The following is a 13,498-nucleotide window of genomic DNA, read 5'->3' as shown; positions in this document are numbered from 1 at the left end:
TTACACTTCACCCTCCTGGTTACCATCATACCCTGGCTTTGCGTCTGATTTTATGTCTACACTGTTATACAGAGCACTTTACTACTAGCTCCAGATGAAGCTATCCAAGCGAAACATGTCGAGCAAATTGGCCCTATGAACTCTCTGTATACCTATCATCACATTGATCGATCTCATTGGACGGCAGCCCACACACCTGTCACCCGCTATGAGATCTTCTTGATGTGACGTATTCAATAATTACCGGAATTACCAGTATTGTTGTTTGTATATCTGTATATTGTCAATCAGATACAGTGGTTTTATACACTAAATGTCTTTTTTGAGGCGCAATGTTCACATTTTTTATGTATTTTTAGCTGTGATTCAATAGCATTGTTATTTTAATTACTTAGTGCCTTCAAAGTCCATGCTTCTCCAACAAATTCATTTTCTAATTCATTTGGGATGTGGCACTTAACCACTTAAGCCCCGGAAGATTTTACCCCCTTCCTGACCAGGGGGTTTTTTGCGTTTTTTTACTGCGTGACTTTAACGGACAATTGCGCGGTTGTGCGACGCTGTACCTAAACGAATTTGACGTCCTTTTTTTCCCACAAACAGAGCTTTCTTTTGGTGGTATTTGATCACCTGTGCGATTTTTACTTTTTGCACTATAAACAAAAAAAAGAGCGTAAATTTTGCAAAAATAACAATATTTTTCACATTTTTTTTATATGAAATTCCCCCCCAAAAAATGTAAAAATCAATTTTTTTTAACATTTTTAGCCAATTTGTTTTCTGCTACATATGTTTGGTAAAAAAAAAAATCGCAAAAAGCGTATTTTGATTGGTTTGCGCAAAAGTTATTGCGTTTACTAACAAAGGGAAAGATTTTTGTCATTTTTGGTGTTTTTTTTTAACGCGTAATGGCGGCGATCTGCGATTTTTTTTGCGGGACTGCGACATTGCGGCGGACAGATCGGACCCTTGAGTGACATTTTTGACACTTTTGGGGTTACCAGTGACATTACTACAGTAATCAGTGCTATACATATGCACTGTTACTGCAAAATGACACTGGCAGGGAAGGGGTTAACTTTATTGGGGAGGGAGGGGTTAAGTGTGTCCCTAGGGGCGTGCTTTCTACTGTGATTGGCTGTGGCTACTAGTGTAGGACCAGTGATCAACGGTCCTACATAGTAGAACCGTCTGATCACTGTTTCTACACAGGGGAGAATGACAGGCGGCTTGTTTACATCAGCCACCTGACTTTCTACCTCTGTACCGACGATCGGCGAGTGACCGGCGGACATCGGGTCCGCCGGTCACACGCACTAACTTCCCTCGCCCGCTATTGGCTCACAAGGTAGTCACAAGTTCCTTTTTTCTTCCGAATCGAATGCAAGCTCAGCCATACAAGCATATGGCTGAACTCGCACTGCTCAGAGATCGCAACAGAGTTAACCGGGGCTTACACAGCACACAACATACAACATCATACAACTGAATAGCAATCAGAATATAAATGCACTTACTGTCAATTAAATTGGGTTTTCTACTCCTCGGCTGTCTGTCACTGACCAGCACGGGAGAACAGCAGGCATCCCCTCTAGAGATCACAGAGATCACTCTGTTACCACCCCTCTATCATTTACTCAGCGGTGCGTGTGCTGGGGATCTACATCCCCAGCACACAGGGATATCACTGGGGATGGAGCCGAGGGGCGGGGGGGGGGGGAACTAAGGGAGAGAGAGCCAGTCAAGCGTGGCCAGGGAAGGGCTGGCAGCCTTAGGTCTGGGGGGCAAGTCCAGTCAAGTGGCCCATTGAACCATTTGTCAAACTGTTTGTTCTCTGCGCTATGGGGCCTCAATAACCCTTAAAGTGGAGTTCCGGCCTCAAAATCGAAAAATCGATTTTGGGCCATCCGCTTGCTGAGTGTCACCTGAAAAAGAAATGGATGCTCCCGATTTATTTATAATTTGTTCACTTACCTTGTTAGAGAAGAAAATATACTTACCTTCCTTCCACTTCCTCCCTCTGCGGCCCGGCCCGCACGTCTCTTCCGGCTTACGATGACTCCTGGGAGCTGAACGTCATCGCTCCCAGGAGTCAATGCGCCTGCACCGGCCCCGCTCGTCACTTCCGGTGCAGGCACGGCATTCCCTGCTAAACAGATTCTGGGCATGCCCAGAAGCTGTGCAGGGATGCCGCGCCTGCACCAGAAGTGACGAGCGGGGCCGGTGCACGGCATTCTGGGACTCCGACGTCACCGAAGAGGATGCAGAAGAGGATCGCGCTGGCTTCAGCTGCCCACACCTGAGATGGCAGCGCTGGAGAAGACATTTTCAAGGTAAGTATTTCTTCTAAAATGTAAGTGCGACGGTACAGAGGCTATCCATTCTGGAATGTACTAGCCCTGACTGTCCCGGGGGTATTTTTATCTAAATTTCATCCCCGAGGCCGGAACTCCGCTTTAAATGCAGCTGCTCATACCTTTGTGATTACTAAAACAACTTTTCAACACAGTGAAAAGTTAAAGGTGAATAAATCAATATGCACAAAAAAATTATATCAAAAAAGATATTATGGGATATGAAAAACTCACTACAAAATTCTTAACACATGTGATCAGTGATTTATTTCAAGGTGAGATAAAGTGCTCAACAATAAATTTGAAATGGTGAGGTATCTGCAGAATGTTGAGGTCATCCCTGAGCCGGTGTAGTGCGGCTGGGGGCCGTGTACGTAGTTACGCAAATACAAAGTGGATAATTGGTGCTTGGTGCCTCCAAAGATCGACAACCTTATATTTCTTGTTAGTCCCTGTTCACACTAAGGCGACCTGTGAGGCGACCTGGTCGCCTCACAGGTCGCCGTAGGTCGCCTCCCATAGGGAAGCTGCGGACCCGTTCTAATAGGAGCGACACAAGTCGCTCCGACTTAGAAAAAGGGTCTGGAGCTTCTTTGGGGCGACCAGGAGGCGACCGCCATAGACTTCAATGTTATGAAGTCCGTGGCGGCCGCTCCGAGGTTGCGGTGCGAAGTAGCGTCGCCCCTGTGTGAACGGGGCCTTATTGTATTATTGTTTTGGTTCCTGCTTTGGAAGGTTGTTATGTTTTGTTAATGGTTTAATAAATGGCTGTTACGGCCAATTTTACTACAACAATTGTGCTTTAGTATTTTTTTTGCTGGTAGTTGGGGTAAAAGGGGTTGGGTTGGTTAGAGGTTATGATGATGTTGAGGTTTATATCTGGGGTGCTTTAGTAAAGCATCCTGAGACCATTCATGTGTGGGGTTGCTTCTCAGCTAAAGGAGTGGGCTCACTCACAATTTTTATATAAGGGAAAAGGGGGGGGGTTTTGGGACTTTAAATGAGACTCCTGACCAACAGAGTTTCCATCCCTGATACAACGGAGCAAAAAAGCAAAATTGGGACTTTATATGAGGTGTGACCAGCCACAAGGTAGACATAAATGTATAGTAAGAGCGAGAGACCAGAAGGATATTAATAAAATCGTCAATTTATTAACAGTCAATCGACCAAATATTGGTAAAACCAGAATGTTCAGTAAAACCATGTAACCCATGGTCATGGGATATACATGAATGAAACATAAATGGACATACATGGTCTAAGATAAAAATACATAGTGTTGCGATAATCTCCTGGTACATACATATAAATAAGTAGAGCTGAAATAGGATCCTGGAAACATGATGTAATGATAACTTGTAATAGATAAAATTGCCTGTGTTGAACTCAACGCGTTTCGTGAAAAATTTCACTTCATCAGGAGTAGGCATGATACAAGCGTCTAAAGAAAATATACATAATGAGTAACAGTAAATGCAATAAACAAGTAAACCTCACACATATAAGAGACGTATGGCTTACAATAAGGTAGCGTAGTATCCGGAATGGGTCCCACCCAGGAACTGAGGGAGCGATCGTCAAGCAGGTAAGGTAATAAAGTAAGGGGCTCCAAAGAGGATCGCAAACAGCCTCCATTAATCATATGGGTAAGAATGTATAAATGTAACGAAGGTAATGTATGTAAATAAATACTACAAAATGATAATAATGGTAACAGGAGTGAGGCTGCTAGTGAGATCCAGAGGAGCCTAGAACCAAAAAAAATAAAGCAAGTGGTGATTGTAAAGTGATTCGTGGAATAACCAAGTAGATAGACGGCTAAGTGAATACCCCCACTGAAGATATGAGAGTGAGTGTATGGCACAATTTTGCCTTAGAACACAGCCATGAATAAAGAATGGTACAAAAACATCCTCCAAGAGCAACTTTTCCCAACCATCCAAAGACAGTTTGGTGAGGAACAATGTATTTTCCAGCACGATGGAGCACCTTGCCATAAGGCAAAATGATAACTAAGTGGATTGGGGAACAAAACATTTTGGGTCCATGGCCAGGAAACTCCCCAGACCCACATATGAAGTATTACTGTGATATTCAGGAGCAGGAGGACTTATTTTGGGTTGTTCTGTTGGTGGTGGGTCATGATAACAGCAAGAAAAATACGGCTAAAATAAAAATGAATTAAAAAATGATATATTTTTACAATTAAAAAATAAATAAATAAGGAGATACTGTTTTTATTGCCATTTACAAAATGAAAAGTCTATTCTGTCCTGAAAAAAAAAATGGTATAATCCACCAAGATACACTAAGTTGTGATGATATGTACAGATATACTAACACATGTCAAAGTTGCAAAATTGTTTAGGCGTTAGGATTTGTTTTACCTTCATCATGAAGAGGTTAAAGAGGTTAGTGAAGGAGAAGGGAAAGTAATACATCAGTGTCATCAAGGATTATGTCTGATTCTTTTCCTTTTTTTTTGTTTTTTTGCTACATTTGATAGACATTTTTTGGTTGACATTAGTGCATTTATATGTTACTTCTTTATAAATATTCATGCTTTTCTTGCTTTTACTTTGATACATTCAATTTAAATAAATAGGATTATTCATGCTACATTTCAAAGTAGGTCATGAAGGGGGGGAAAATCTTTGGGAGCTCAAGTGGTTGAAGAAAATAATAAATAAAATAGTTTTTGCTACACTTCTATTAAAAAAAAAAAAATTCCTGGGTGCATTGCCTGGAGGAGAATAATTAGAGTAAGTAGTCAGAATAATTAAAAATAGTTTTTGCTACACTTCTGTTGAAAAAAAATATACAAAAAACAAAAAAAAAAAATTAGACGTCATTGCCATGGCAAGTCACGGGAATCGCGTCCTGCGATTTGCAATGATTCGGGATCGCGGGCAGAATCTTGGCGATTTGCCCGCGATCCAAGACGCCAATATGTGAACGGAGCCTAAGGCCAAATCCCAAATTGTGGGTTGTCCCCGGAAAAATAATAGAGGGGAAATCTTCCAATGGGGACACTGGTTCTGATGACCTGGGTGTCCCCAAGGAATTCCATTAATTTGCAAGGATTTCCTCTCACTCCCTGTTTGGCTATGGACCAGGAAGTGAAGGGAAATCTCTGCAATGGGACACAGATGGCAAAAAAGTAAAATGACAGGGGTTATAACCCTCCCTTTCTCTATCCAAAATGAAAAAAAAGTTTGGCCTATAGTTCTACTTTAGTGCATTCTTTGCATTAAGATAAAAAAAGTTCTGTGCGCAGTAGCCTCCCCCCAACATCCCCTAATACTTCCTTGAGTCTCATCTCGATCCAGTGATGTTGAGCGAGACTCTCCCTCCTCACTGGCTGAGACAGCAGCGGGCGCCATTGGCTCCCATATTTGTCAATTAAAGTCAGCGAGCCAATGAGGGGAGAGAGAGGGTGGGGCTGAGCCACAGCTCCGTGTCTGAATTGACATACAGAGCAGCGGTCTTGGCTTGGGTGCCCCCATAGCAAGCTGCTTGCTCTGGGGGCACTCGGCAGGAGGGAGGGGCCAGGAGCGCCAGCGGGGAACCCGAAAAGAGGATCGAGGTTGCTCTGTGCAAAAGAGGTTGTAACCCTAAGAAAAAAAATCCTGTTACCTTATAGCAGTTTAAAAAACACACTGTTTGTGCTGTCTAATCTGTCACGCTCTATGCTGTAAAAAAACCTGGTCGATCCTGCCTGTTCCTGTGTCCTCCTTAGTGTGCTGACCATGGTAATCATGCTGATTCATGATTACCATAATCAGGTTATGGTTTTAAAGAATGATGCCTCTGAATACTTTATCTCAGATCTTTTCTGGCTGGTCACGTGCCATTCTCCTCCTCTGATCTAAGGGCTACAGCGGGAGGAGCTGAGCGGCTAGTGCAGCGGTCATGTGACCTCCCCAGCTGACATCAGAGGGGGATCTCGGCTCCTCCCGCTGTAGCCCTTAGAGCGCGTTAATCGGAGTGTTCTAGCTGGGTGGCCATCCTACTGTCAGAACACAACAGCTCAGTGGGTGGAGATCACTGTACTAACGTTGGATAGTTAGTTCCGGTCAGTTAGCTTCAGAGCCGTTGTACTAACAGGTTTTTTTTCGTTCAACCTGCTGGGTTGAAAGAAAAAAAAACTTATAGGTACCAGGTTTAAAGAAAAGGTAAAGGCAAAACTTTAGTTTAGTTTTGGATAGAGTGGAGAGGGATTAGAACCCCTGTCAGGTTTTATTGCTTTCTGTGCTCCCGTTAACCTCTTCCTGCGTCTTCTTCCGAAAGACGGCTACAGCATGGGCCTAAATTGCTGGAAGGGAGTCCATGTACGCCCTCCTAAGCATGTGATGCCTGCACGCCCCCTGCAGGCATGGGCGGCGTTCTCTGTGATCAGCAAGTCTATGAGACTCGGCTGATCACAGAACAGAGTAGGGGGCCAATCCCGCCTCCTTACCACGTGATTAGCTGTCAGCCAATGACAGCTGATCACGTGATGTACACACTTGCCGATAATCTGCTCTTTTTTCTGTCACGCTGACAGCCTTAGGAGAAAAAAAAAGCAGATTACTTGTAAAAACAGGACATTAGTCCTGCACATGGACACCCGCTGCTGCTAAGCAGTGCCCACTAGTGCTACCTACCAGTGCATATTAGTACTGCTAAGCAGTGCCCACCAGTGTCACCTATCAGTGCTGCCAATCAGTGCCCACCAGTGCCTCATAATCAGTGCCCATCAGTGTCACCTATCAGTGCCCTTCAGTGCCACCCCATCAGTGCCTCTTGGACAGTGCCGCCTCATCAGTGCCCATCAATCCCACCTATCAGTGCCCTTCAGTGCCGTCTATTAGTGCCCACCAGTGCCGCCTCATCAGTGCCCGTCAGTGCCACCTTATCAGTGCCTATCAGTGCCCATCGGTGTGGCCTAATTAGTGTACATCAGTGAAGGAGAAAAATTACCTGTTTGCAAAATATTCTGACTCCAATTGTTGTAATAGTGACTTATACCTTGCTGAGACTTATTCCTGGCCTGTATAAGCAGATGCAATCACCGTGGACAATCATTATTAGATAGCTGAACTCACTAGACACTATTTCTTTCCATCCACGTAGGTTTTATTGCAAGCAGTAGTTATAGCAGACAACAAAATGTAGCAGATGATTGCAGGATGGCAGGTCAAAACATGGTAATGTGTTCCCAGATGCAAGCAGATTGTATAAAGGCCTAGACAGATGTGGCCATCTCTATCCCAACAAGCATATAGAAGCAGGAACAGGAAATACATCATCAATAGGAGGGGACAGGAAGGAACACAGAAGGGAAAGGCAAGTGCAACAACCGAAATAACCACAAGATGGTAGTATAATGACCAAATATATAGACATTACCATAACTATGCATTATATTATATCTTACATATTGGTGTAACAGCACACAACATTTTATAACAAACTATTAAAACTGTTTTTCTGGGGTTTTGTTTAAACATTTTTGTTTGTTAAGCAAAAAATGAAAACCCCAGTGGTGATCAAATACCACCAAAGGAAAGATCCATTTGTGTGAAAAAAACTCTAAAAATGTCATATGGGTACAGTGTTGTATGACCGTGCAATTGTCATTTAAAGTGTGACAGCGCTGAAAGCTGAAAATTGGCCTGGGCAGGAAGGTAGTATAAGTGCCAAGGAAGCAAGTGGTTAGAGAGATTCACCCTCTCTTTTGGTCCTGTTTACCATTATCATTGAAAGTGAAAGTAATAGAAATTACCTACATTTTGAGTTGACCTCAGAAAAATAATAGAGGGGAAATCTTCCAACAGAGACACCAGCATTGGTAAGCTGGGGGTCCCCAAGTAATTCCCTTGATTTAAAGGGATTTCCTTTTATGTCCTGTTTGGCTATGGGACAGGAAGTGAAGGGAAATCTCCGCAATGGGACACAGATGGTGAAAAAAGATCTGACAGGGGTTATAACCCTCCCATGCTTTATCCAAAATGAAAAAAAAAAGGCTTGGGGGGGGGGTGGCAGACGGACCACACTATACCCCCCACCACACCAGCTCCAGCCCACACTGTCCCCCACCAGCTACAGCCCGTATGGCCCGCACGGCCTCCCCTCAGGTCACCAGTCCCCCATCAGCTCCAGCCCGCACTGCCCCCCACCAGCTCCAGCCCGCACTGCCCTGGTTGCCGGCTCACTCACCCTGAGCAGGCAGCGGCAGTGGCGGCAGTGGCAGCTTTCCCCTCAGTTTCCTCCCTCCTCCTCCTCCACTACTTCGCCAAAAGCATGGCTTTTCCTTTCGGACAATCGGGAAATGGGTCTCAGAACCTGCTTCCTGATTGGCCAGGGGGAGAATCAGTGTGGCAATAGCAAATATTCATTCCCTATTGTCACACAGCTGGGTGGGCTCAAGGTGCAGTACTCTGCGCCCCGAGCCCACCCTTTTTTGAAGCCTATTTGAGCCTCTGGCTCTAAACACGTGCTTCAAAAAAAAAAAAAAGACAAAAAAAAAAAAAACCCATTGGAATCCATGCGCCGCCACTGCCTATAGGTCTACTTTAAGCAAGATTTCCTTTAATATCCTGTTGCATCTCTGGGAAAAGAAGTGAAAGGAAACCCCCCCCCCCCCCCTCCCTACACAGTCAGCAAAAAAATGATCTGAAGTTTTTTTGGTTCAGTAACTGTTAAGTAATATTTGAATGTGGACCAAATGATGGAAATCGCACATTGGTGTTGTCAGTCCATGGCTTCTCCTGACAGCTTGTAATATGTATATTATTTCTGAGGATTCCCAGCATCTTCAGCAGACCTAATGTATGAAATATGCCATGAAGTCCTTATGAATAACCTCATTATAATCCTGGCACACATAACATCTCGGGGTACCGGCATCCTGCATTATCACACAGTAAATGCACCGGACAGCTCTGCACAAAAAAAACAGCACAACATTAAACACTTACGTCACTGGTCTGCAAATCATTTTAGTATCTGCACCGATGTGTGTAGGTTTGTTCCATATAGAATAATGAAATCTGCAGTATTTGTTGCCCTTTTAGCATAAATCATTGTAACTGGTTACTGTGGGACAACATTTGATATACAGTATCTCACAAAAGTAAGTACACCCCTCACATTTTTGTAAATATTTTATTCTATCTTTTCATGTGACAACACTGAAGAAATGACACTTTGCTACAATGTAAAGTAGTGAGTGTACAGCTTGTATAACAGTGTAAATTTACTGTCCCCTCAAAATAACTCCACACACAGCCATTAATGTCTAAACCGCTGGGGTGGGGCCAGTCAGGAAGGCTGTATGGGGCCCTATGATTTCTAACAGTAGCCCTATGTGAGGATCTTCACAGTGTAAGTTTACAAACTTCAAGATGGTTCAGATTAACCACTTCTGGACCGCCCACCGCATATATTCTGCGATACAGCACTGCATGACTTTAAAGGACAATTGCACGGTTGTGCGACACTGCATCCAAATAAAATTGATGTCCTTTTTTTTCCCCACAAATAGAGCTTTCTTTTGGTGGTATTTGATCAGCTGTACGATTTTTATTTTTCGCATTATAAACAAAAAAAGAGCGACAATTCTGAAAAAAAATAAAAAAAACAATATTTTTCACTTTCTGCTATATAACATTCCCAATAAAAGAAAATGTAAAAAACCAAATGTTTTCATCATTTTAGGCCAATTTGTATTCTGCTACATATTTTTGGTAAAAAAAAAAACCCAATAAGAGTATACTGATTGGTTTGCGCAAAAGCTATCGCGTCTACAAACTAGGGGAAAGATTTATGTCATTTTTATTTAGTTATTTACTTATTTTACTAGTAATGAGGAATGAGGTGGCAACCCTACCCCGATACCATTTTTTAGAGCTCACGGTCAGCTGTCTTGTAACAACAACTGATGCAGCCAAGCAGCCGCTTGGTTGTTATTACAAGCAGCCTTCCGCCGCTCCGCCCGGGTCTCCTGTCCCTGCAGGGGACCCGAGTGACCAGCAGGCACATCCGCCAGCTGGATGGAGACCCAAACAAAGCCAGAATCAACTTTGATTGGGTCTCTGATGTAGTAACCTGGAAGCGACCTCACAACGTTACTTCCGATTTACTCGGCAGCCAACGGCACCAGATTTTAAAAATCCAAAGTATTCAAAATTGCAGATTTTGTCCCTTTCAATAAATTAAAGTGCAGAGGAGGTGTTTGGGGTCCCCAGATCCCTCCATAAAGAGGACCTGTCACTGCCTATTACTATCACAAGGGATGTTTACATTCCTTGTGACATCAATAAAGTGATCAGGAAAATGAAAGGACTGTTAAAAAAAAAAAATTAATAAATAAGAAAAAAAAATTTAAATCGCTCACGCGCCAAATAACACGCATAGGTAAATCACGCCCGCAAATGTAAAATGTTCAAATTACACATGTGAGGTATCGCTGCACTCATCAGAGAGCAAAAATTCTAGCACTAGACCTCCTCTTAACTCTAAACTGTTAACGGTTAGCAGTTTTACAGCTTATAATGTTAGTTATCTATTTACTCTGTGTAACATCATCTTTCACAATATACAAAAAATTTGGGCTAACTTTACTGTTTAGTTTTTTTAAAATTCATTAAAGTGTATTTTTTAAAAAAAAAATTGAGTTTGAAATACCACTGCGCAAATACAGTGTGACATAAAATATTACAACGATTGCCATTTTATTCTCCAGGGTCTTTGTTAAAAAAATATCTATAATGTTTAGGGGTTTTAAGTAATTTTTTAACAAAAAATACTGATTTAAAACAAATAGGCCTGGTCTTGAAGTGGTTAGCAGAAAGCAAGTAGCGAGCTTTCCGATCATATGAACGCCGTTGAATGATCATAAACCCCGTCCCGCCTTCCGGCATGTGAAACCCCTTTTTCCTTTTTGGGTAGAGAAAGAAAAGGTTATAACGCCTGTTAGCCAGTCAGGTTTATTTTTGCCATCTCTGTCCCATTGGGGAGATTTCTCTGTACTTCCTGTCCCATAGCCAAAACAGGAAGTGAAGGGAATCTCAGGTTGTCACCAGAACTAGTGTTCTCAATGGAAGATATCTCCATTTTTCCTGTTCTGGGGACAACCCAAAATTAGGGTCTTTCTTTCAGTTTCACTCTCGTTGATAATAGTCAATAGGACAAATAGAGAGGGTGAATCTCACTAATAAGGCAAAGACAGCAACAAAAACCTGACAGGGGTTCTAATCTCTCTCCGCTGTATGCAAAACTAAAAAAAAAAAAAAAAAAGTTTTGCCTTTAGTTATACTTTAACCACTTGCCGACTGCTGCACGACTATATACGGGGGCAGTCAGCCCCTCACAGACAAAGTGACGTAGGGGTACGTCACTAGCCTGTGAGGCTCTAGGGGGCGAGCATGTGCCGCCGGAGGCGCGCTCCCGTCCCCGCTCGTTCGCGGACCCCCCCATTTGCGATCGTTGGGTGGAGAGGGAGAAAGGCAGGCGGCTAGTGTAAACAAAGCCGTCTGTCATTCTCCCCTGTGTAAGAACAGAGATCATACGGTCATGCTATGCAGGATCGTATTTCTCTGTTGTTACACAAACAGCCACATCCCTGTACAGTTAGAAGCACGCCCCTAGGGACACTAACCCCTCCTTCTCCAATAAAGTTAACCCCTTCCCTGCCAGTGTCATTTTTACAGTAACAGTGTATATGTATAGCACTGATTACTGTAGTAATGTCACTGGTACCCCCAAAAGTGTCCAAAATGTCAGTCAAGGGTCCGATCTGTCCGCCGCAATGTCGCAGTCCCGCAAAAAAAAAACCGCAGATCGCCGCCATTACTCATTAAAAAAAAAAAAATGACAAAAATCTTTCCCGTAGTTAGTAACCGCAATAACTTTTGCGCAAACCAATCAAAATACACTTATTGTGATTTTTGTTTACCAAACATATGTAGCAGAAAACAAATTGGCCTAAAATGTTAAAAAATTTGATTTTTACATTTTTTTTTTTTTTGGGAATTTTTGAAAAATATTGTTATTTTGGCAAAATTGACGTTCTTTTTTTGTTTATAGCGCATGAATAAAAAATCGCACAGGTAATCAAATACCACCAAAAGAAATTTGGGTACAGCGTCGCATGACCGCGCAATTGTCCGTTAAAGTCAGGCAGTGCCGAATCGCAAAATTGGCCCTGGTCAGAAAAGGGGTAAAATCTTCCGGGGCTTAGGTGGTTAATATCCAGCTCTAGGAACTCTTCTTATCTCCAACACATTCACACTATGGCCATGACATGACACAGTTTTGTTTTTCGCTGCTCATCAAATGCTCCCATAAAAGCCACCTCCAGAAACGTTTTATCAAAATGGGATTTAGTAACATTGCACTTTTTTTTAATACACAATGACATTTTCTGGAATTGCTGATCATTTTCTTCGTTTATTGTAATCATTCTCTTAAAACTTTAGTTAACCACTTCCGCCCCGGAAGGATTTGCCCCCTTAATGACCAGGCCATTTTTTGCGTTACTTTAACTGACAATTGCGCGGTTGTCTAACACTGTACCCAAATAAAATTGATGTCCCTTTTTTCCCACAAATAGAGTTTTCTTTTGGTGGTATTTGATCACCTCTGTGGTTTTTATTTTTTTTGCGCTATAAACAAAAAAAGAGCGACAATTCTGAAAAAAAAAAAACAAAAAAACAAACAATATTTTTCACTTTCTGCTATATAACATTCCCCAAAAAATTCTGCTACATATTTTTGGTAAAAAAAAAATCCCAATAAGCGTAATTTGATTGGATTGCACAAAAGTTATCGTGTCTACAAACTAGGGGAAAGATTTTTGTCAATTTTATTTATTTATTTTTACTAGCAATGGCAGCAATCTGCGATTTTTAGCGGGACTGCGACATTGCGGCGGACAGATCAGACCCCTAACTGACATTTTTGAGGGGGACCAGTATAAAAAAATTTGATTTTTAATTTTTTTTTTATTGGGAATGTTATATAGCAGAAAGTAAAAAATATTGTTTCTTTTTTCTAAATCGTCGCGCAAAAAAAAAAAAAAAAAATTGCCGTATCGCAAAACAGGGCCTGGTCATGAAGGGGGGTAAATCTCTCAGAAGTCCAATGGTTAAATGAAG

This window comes from Pelophylax lessonae, assembly GCF_965119305.1.
Source record: "Pelophylax lessonae genome assembly, chromosome: 4".
NCBI lineage: Eukaryota > Metazoa > Chordata > Amphibia > Anura > Ranidae > Pelophylax > Pelophylax lessonae.
This window is presented reverse-complemented; position numbering follows the sequence as displayed.